Source organism: Salvia hispanica, chromosome 3, assembly GCF_029641045.1.
Source record: "Salvia hispanica isolate PSC_SH4W2 chromosome 3, Shi_PSC_v1, whole genome shotgun sequence".
Classification (NCBI taxonomy): domain Eukaryota; kingdom Viridiplantae; phylum Streptophyta; class Magnoliopsida; order Lamiales; family Lamiaceae; genus Salvia; species Salvia hispanica.
Genome location: NC_142694.1, coordinates 21,198,476 through 21,205,523, shown reverse-complemented (window position 1 = coordinate 21,205,523; position 7,048 = coordinate 21,198,476). Strand labels below are relative to the sequence as shown.

The following is a 7,048-nucleotide window of genomic DNA, read 5'->3' as shown; positions in this document are numbered from 1 at the left end:
TTTATTTCTCTTATAATTAAAGTATTGTTGAGTATGCAATCTATCCTTAGTTGTTTCTCATATAAATTAATTCCTCCATCCACTAATAATCATTATACTACTTTAGTTCGTCCACCAATATAAGTCACATTTGTTTATTTAAAATTTTTAGCAATGAACTCCACAGTTCCACTAACTTTGTTTCACTAATATTTTATTATAAAATTAATATATAAAAGTAGACTCATCTTCAACGATCTTTTTTCATTCATTTTCTGTTACATTTCTTAAATTTGTACACCTTCGAACTATGTCTTATATTACCTACTAAAAACACGCCATTTAGTGACGAAAATATCTATCACTAACCATCAAATTTCCGACATTAGACAGTGTTTGGTGACAAATTACCGTGAAAAAGAAGCTATAATTAAAAAGCTTGTCAGTAAAAAATTTATTGACTAATTTGTTCGCCACTAAAATTAACGACAATATCTCTAACAGAATATGTTGTCACAAAACTTATTGGGTTCTACATTCGAATGTCTGAATTAGTGACAAACTCATCAGCCGTCACTAAAACTATGTTCCCAAGAAGTGGCAGACGCATGGATTTTTATTTTTTTTTGGTGGGGGGAATTTACCATTAACAATTGTTAAATATTTTTCCATATTTGCTAGTAGTTATGGCATAGGTTTATTAAGTTGCGAGATACATAGATGAATAATAAGTGTTAAATAATAAAGGTATGGTGTCCCACTAAATGTAAAATATTTGTTTTTCAGTAGGTTTTATTTGGTGTTATTTTATAAGTTAAGTAAAGAAATTATAAAGTAAGAGAAAAAAAAATATACAGATGATATTGTTTTCGTTTGAATAAGGAGTAATAAATAAGGCTAAAACATTTGTTATTTGATAAGCGATTTTTATTTGGTGTTATTTTATAATTTAAGTAAAGAAATAATAAAGTAGGAGAAAGAAAAATGAGATAATATTTTTATTTTAATGGGGAAAACAAATAAAGAGACTTTTTTTTATTTCAAAGTATGAGCAAAACAAACAAATGAAGTTTATGTATGTTAATAATATTGAAAGCTTGTGTATTTGGAAAAATGGAAAATCTTAAACAGTGTTGTGTGGATAAGTATAAAAATATGCAAAATTTGTACTTGGGCAGTATCATCTCAGCTCTTCCAGAAGTGAGTCCAAAGCATCAGCCACCTGAGCTGATATATCTATTTATTTACTATGTGAAACTAGTGAATATATATAACAATTCCGAATGTTGGGGGTTCCATAGGATCCCATGTCCCATGTAGGTCCGCCAATGTTCCCTAGGCTCATATTAGTGACGGAATAGTTTGTCACTAATTAGTTGTAGACGCATCTCAATCACTAAATTTGTGTTGATATTTACATATTAGTGACACACTATCCAATACTAACAGTATATCATTTGGATAAATTTTTTATTTTAATAATTACTTCACCTAAATATTAAAATAAAATAAAATCAATAACCAATAATATTAAATATACAAAATAAACATTAAATCCAAAAAATATGATGAATATGGTTAAACTTAGTCTGCCACTAATTCCGTAAATCATTAAAGAAGTACTCCCTCCGTCCCACTTAAAATGCAACATTTGGAAATCGGCACGAGATTTTATGTAGTGTTGTTTTGTGAGTTAATGAAGAGAGAGTAAAGTAAGAGAGATGAAAAAGTAGAGATAGAGTTGTTTCCATTTTAGGAAACGTTTCATTTTTAATGGGACAACCAAAAAAGGAAAACGTTGCATTTTTAATGGGACAGAGGGAGTATAAGTCTCCTTCACTAATTTTGTCAGTAAATCGCGCTCTTTTTGTAGTATTTGTGGACGGAGAGACTATATTGTTATTGAGCATTTGTGATATGTTCGACAAGTTAATCTCACAATTTATTGCCTTTAACACCAAGGTTGAACGTCTCAGTTGTCAATTCTTGATGTAATTATCAAACCCTCCAGATCCCAAGGCTCCCCGCATCACAGCAAGGTCCGTCCCATAAGAATATGCACTTTCCAAAAGTTTGTAAACTCATTTCTCTCTAATAAGATGATACTCATTCTCCAATAACAATACTTTAATTACTTTTTTCTTTCTACTTTCCTATTACTTTATTAATTGTGTATTAAAATATGTGGCCAACCAAAAGTGCATATTTCTTGTGGGATGGGGGTAGTTGTAATTTTTAATGAAAGCTTCGTTCTTTCATCCCGGAAGTATCCACTTTACATGCATTTTTTGGTTTACTAAATCACATAGTGAATAAAATAACCTTTTTTCAGATCTACATATTTCCATTTTTCTTCTTCTTTTATGCATTTCCTGCTACGCCTTTCTTAAGGTTAATTGTATAGTGTGAATTAGAACTTTTGCATAAGCGTGGATATGGGTGCTGCAAATATAGTTTTGAGAGTGTTTAAAAGGATCAAAGAGAGAGGTTTTTTCTTATTTACTCAATTAATATAAAGAATGATTTATATGTCTTTGTATAGGCTAGATCCAATGTCTTATAACGTATCAATTCATATTATACTCTTGATCCTTGTTTAAAATTTCCCAGATTTCTATTCAGCATTACCGCTCATGTTAAGTGATGGGATCTCCGATACTTAACTTGTCGAATACTCCACGGAATTACTTCGAGTTTACTACTTCTGTCAAAATGTCAGTCCAACTGGTCTTCGGACTTAAAGAAAGGCAACTCCACAATCTTTCCCTCTTCTCTTTTATGAAATGTCGAACTATCTCCACATGCTTGGTTCGATCATACAAGCTAATAGCAGCTGTTATCACAAAACAACCTGCATGGTTTTGATGATTGAAGATCCGGTTCCGTCATCAACTTTCTCAGCCATAGCCATAATGTTTCAGTCAGACCACTCTTGATTCCACAAAATTCTGCTTCGACATTAGGGAGTGCAACAACCTTCTTCTTCTTGCTTCTCCAAGTTACAAGGTTACCTCCTAACCTCCTACGCTGGTAAAGTATCCGGCCGTGGATTTCCTATCATTCGTATTTTCGACATCATGAACTAGCTCACTATTGCCACAGCATACGCTATGTCTGGTCTGTTTTGGGAGAGTTAGATGAGCTTTTCAAGCATGCTTTCATCCTATCCCCCCCCGCCCCCTTCGGCATGCTTTCATCCTACGACTATTTGTAACCCATTGGTTTGTACTGTGGGTGTTCTATAGGTTTACAATCAACCATTCCAGCTTTAGCGAGCAGATCAGATACATACTTCCTCTGATTTATAAAAATCCCGTGTGATAATATGAGTACTTCTATTCCTATGAAGTATTTGAGCAGTCCCTACGTCCTTATATTGAAATTTTAAAACAAATGTTTTTTAAATCCCTTATTATAGTCAAATTGAGATTGATTATACACGCCGTTATGTTATTAGTTCTACACATGATATGATCATGATATATTTTGATCTCATTTGAACTTTTTCTTGTAACATTCTGTACAACATTGATCTACGATGTTACAAATTAGTAATTTGTGATAAAGATGCACATATACATACATATTATACACAAAGCAAATATCTTAGCATAGATCTAAACGCACGTGTCAAACGTTACAGCATGAAGCTTCGTCCAACATAGGAGGAAACCTCGGACAACTCATCTTTCTTCTTCTTCTCAAACCTAAATCTACACAAATCTCATATCCATCAAAGCTTCCCATCCTAAAAGAAAAAAAGGAACAATAGAAAAAAAATGTTAAACAAAAATCTTAAGATCGCAATGTACCCGTGGTTTGCAATGGGCCATCTCACAACATTCCTTCACATCTCCAACAAACTTGCACAAAAAGGCCACCAAATCTTCTTTATTCTCCCTCCCAAAACTCAATCCAAACTTATCCAACTCAATCTCCACCCCGACCTCATCAAATTCATCCCCATCGCCATTCCTCACGTCGAAGGCCTCCCCCCTGGGACCGAGACCACCGCTGACGTCATCTTCCCCATGTACTCTCTCCTCCGCCACGCCATGGACCTCACTGAGCCCACCGTCAAGGCCCTCCTCCTCGAGATCCAGCCCGACCTTGTCTTCTTCGACTTCACCCACTGGCTGCCGCTGTTGGCCCGGAGCTTGGGCATCAAGTCGGTGCACTACTGCACCATCAGCCCCGCCGCCGTGGCCTACCTCTTCCGCCAGGAGCCTAACGCCGAGGGTTTCACCCAACCTCCTCTGGGGTTCCCTCCCTCGTCGGCGATAAGGCTCCACCTGGATGAGGCGCGCGCCGTGGACGCCATCAACAACATGGCGGAGTTCGGAAGCACGATGAAGTACGTGGAGCGAGTGATCATGGCGTCGGAGGAGTGCGACGCCATGGGGTTCAAATCTTGTAGGGAGATGGAGGGGTTGTATCATGATTTTCTTGAGATGAAATTTAAAAGACCGGTTCTTCTAGCCGGGCCGGTTCTTCCCGAACCGCCCACTTCAAGTTTAGATGACCGTTGGGTCAAATGGTTGAACCGGTTCGGGCCAAAATCAGTGATTTATTGTGCTTTTGGGAGTGAGGCTAGGTTAAAACCGGAGCTATTTCAGGAGTTGTTACTGGGATTCGAACAGACAGGCCTTCCGTTTTTGGCGGCCCTGAAGCCGCCGATGGGGGCTGAGACGGTGGAGGAGGCGCTTCCCCAGGGTTTTACGACTAGGACGGAAAATAGAGGAGTTGTGGATGGTGGTTGGGTTCAACAACAATTGATCTTGTCTCATACCGCGGTAGGGTGCTTCGTTACACACTGCGGGTGGGGGTCGATATCCGAGGCGTTGGTGAACGAGTGTCAACTAGTGCTGATGCCGAATGTCGGCGATCAATGGATCAATGCAAGGTTGTTGGGAGGAGATTTGAGAGTTGGGGTGGAGGTGGAGAAGGGAGATGAAGATGGATTGTTTACTAGAGATGGTGTAGTGAAGGCAGTCAAGTTGGTGATGGATAGGGAGAGTCAAATTGGAAAGGAAATTAGGGAAAATCATAGTAAATGGAGAGAATTCATGTTAAGGAAAGGGCTTGAGGATTCTTACATTGATGAATTTGATCAGAAGTTGCATCACCTTTTGGAGTAGCTATATACCAAGCTATGGGAAAACATTTCTAGCATTTTCCTATCTTTCAATGATAAATTTCCATTTACTTGTAGTGTTTGGGTAACTTTTATGAATCTTTGATCTTATATATTATTCCATCCGTCCATAAAAAAATACTCAAGTGCTATCCACTAAAATTAGACTAATTCTGTAAATGGAAAGTTTTAAAACCAATATTAACCATACACATCATTCAAAATGTGGACCCAACAATCTACTTACTCTATTTCCACCACATTTTCTGTCCATCTCTTTTACTTTACCAATTATGTATTAAAACCCGTGTCATTTACAATTTTATCTATTTTGTGCGGACGGAGGGAGTAGTATTTTTTGGGTGTATAAAAATAAAAACAATAAATCCTACCTTCCAGCGCAGCGTCACAACCCACAATAGGCATTTTGAGCGGTCGCGCTTGGGGATGTGGAAAAATACTGAAATATTGGAATACACATTTACCGTAACAAAAAAACACAGAAGATAGGAAATAACAATTTGTAACACCCCGATTTTTTCTACCTTTTTATTTGTTCTCCAAGACGTCGTTTGTGCACCTGAAAGTTTTTTCGTCTTTGCTTCTTTTGACGAGAGAATGATTTTATAAATTTGGGACTAACCAATTATTCTTTTACTAGCCAATTTTTATGAGAAAGAAGCCCACTTTTAGAGAAACCCAATTCAAACGGATGAGATTTGCGTCCTCACAAAATAGTTCCACAAAATCGGGCCACTATCTGCACAAACTGAAAATATATACATACTCCCCTGGTCCGCAAATAGGAGTTCCGTTTTGCCATTTTGGTCCGTCCGCATTCCACCAACCCATTCCACTCACATATCATTTAAAACTAATATATACAAGTGGGGTCAATATTCCACTAACTTTCTTCCACGCACGTTTCTTAACATATCTTAAAACTCGTGTCAGAAAGAAATAAGACTCATATTCACGAACGGAGAGAGTATCTCCCATGTTTCCATCAAATCCGTTTATTTTTCATATATATATATATATATATATATATATATATATATATATAGGTTTGTGTTAAAATGACAACCCCTCTTAAAGTGACACCGTGACACCACTTATACAGCAATATTATAAACGCTACACAACAATATTACAAACACGACAAAACAATCTATAGATTGTTGTATAGTGTGTCGAATATTGCTGGACAAGAAAAATTGTTGTATAAAGAGCAGCAAATTGCTGGCCGAGTTTTTCAGATTTTTTTTTCTTTTTTCTGCCACGTGCCAGCTTATTATTCGTCCACGTGTATGTAAGGGTGCCACCACCCCTTAAAATAACACCATACCAGCATTCCTAGCCAATCATTTGTACACGTGGACGAATAATAAGCTGCCACGTGGCAGAAAAAAGAAAAAAAAATCTGAAAAACTCGGCCAGCAATTTGCTGCTCTTTATACAACAATTTTTCTTGTCCAACAATATTCGACACACTATACAACAATCTATAGATTGCTGTGTAGTGTTTGTAATATTGATGTGTAGTGTTTATAATATTGTTGTATAAGTGGTGTGATAAGGCTAGTTTCATGCATCAGTTATGTGGTGAAAAGCACTATATTTTACTGGGTCTAACACAGTTTTTAAGCCAGGTGTGTGACGGAATCGCTAGATCCAAGAAGAGCTGGAGGAAACGGACTAGCGAAGGAATGAAGGAAAAGTGAGCAGAACTGAAGGAAAAGGAGGCTAGAAGAAGGGAGTCAATAGCTGAGGGCAACAAAGACTATCTATACCTCGCTGTGCCCCACTTCAACGCCTATAAATAAAGGAGCATGCACTACACAAAGAGGAGGAATTTTCGCTCTTAGCTCACACACAACACACACACTTGGGAAATGGGAGTTCTGGGGTAGTCTAGGGTTTTAAGGGTCTCAT

The 7,048-nt window shown here is 37.3% G+C and overlaps 1 pseudogene; it reads left to right on the top strand.

Annotated features, from left to right (window-relative positions):
* The first annotated feature begins 3,682 nt into the window (after positions 1 to 3,682).
* On the top strand, positions 3,683 to 5,231 carry LOC125209508 (cyanidin 3-O-galactoside 2''-O-xylosyltransferase FGGT1 pseudogene; annotated as a pseudogene).
* Positions 5,232 to 7,048: the final 1,817 nt, after the last annotated feature.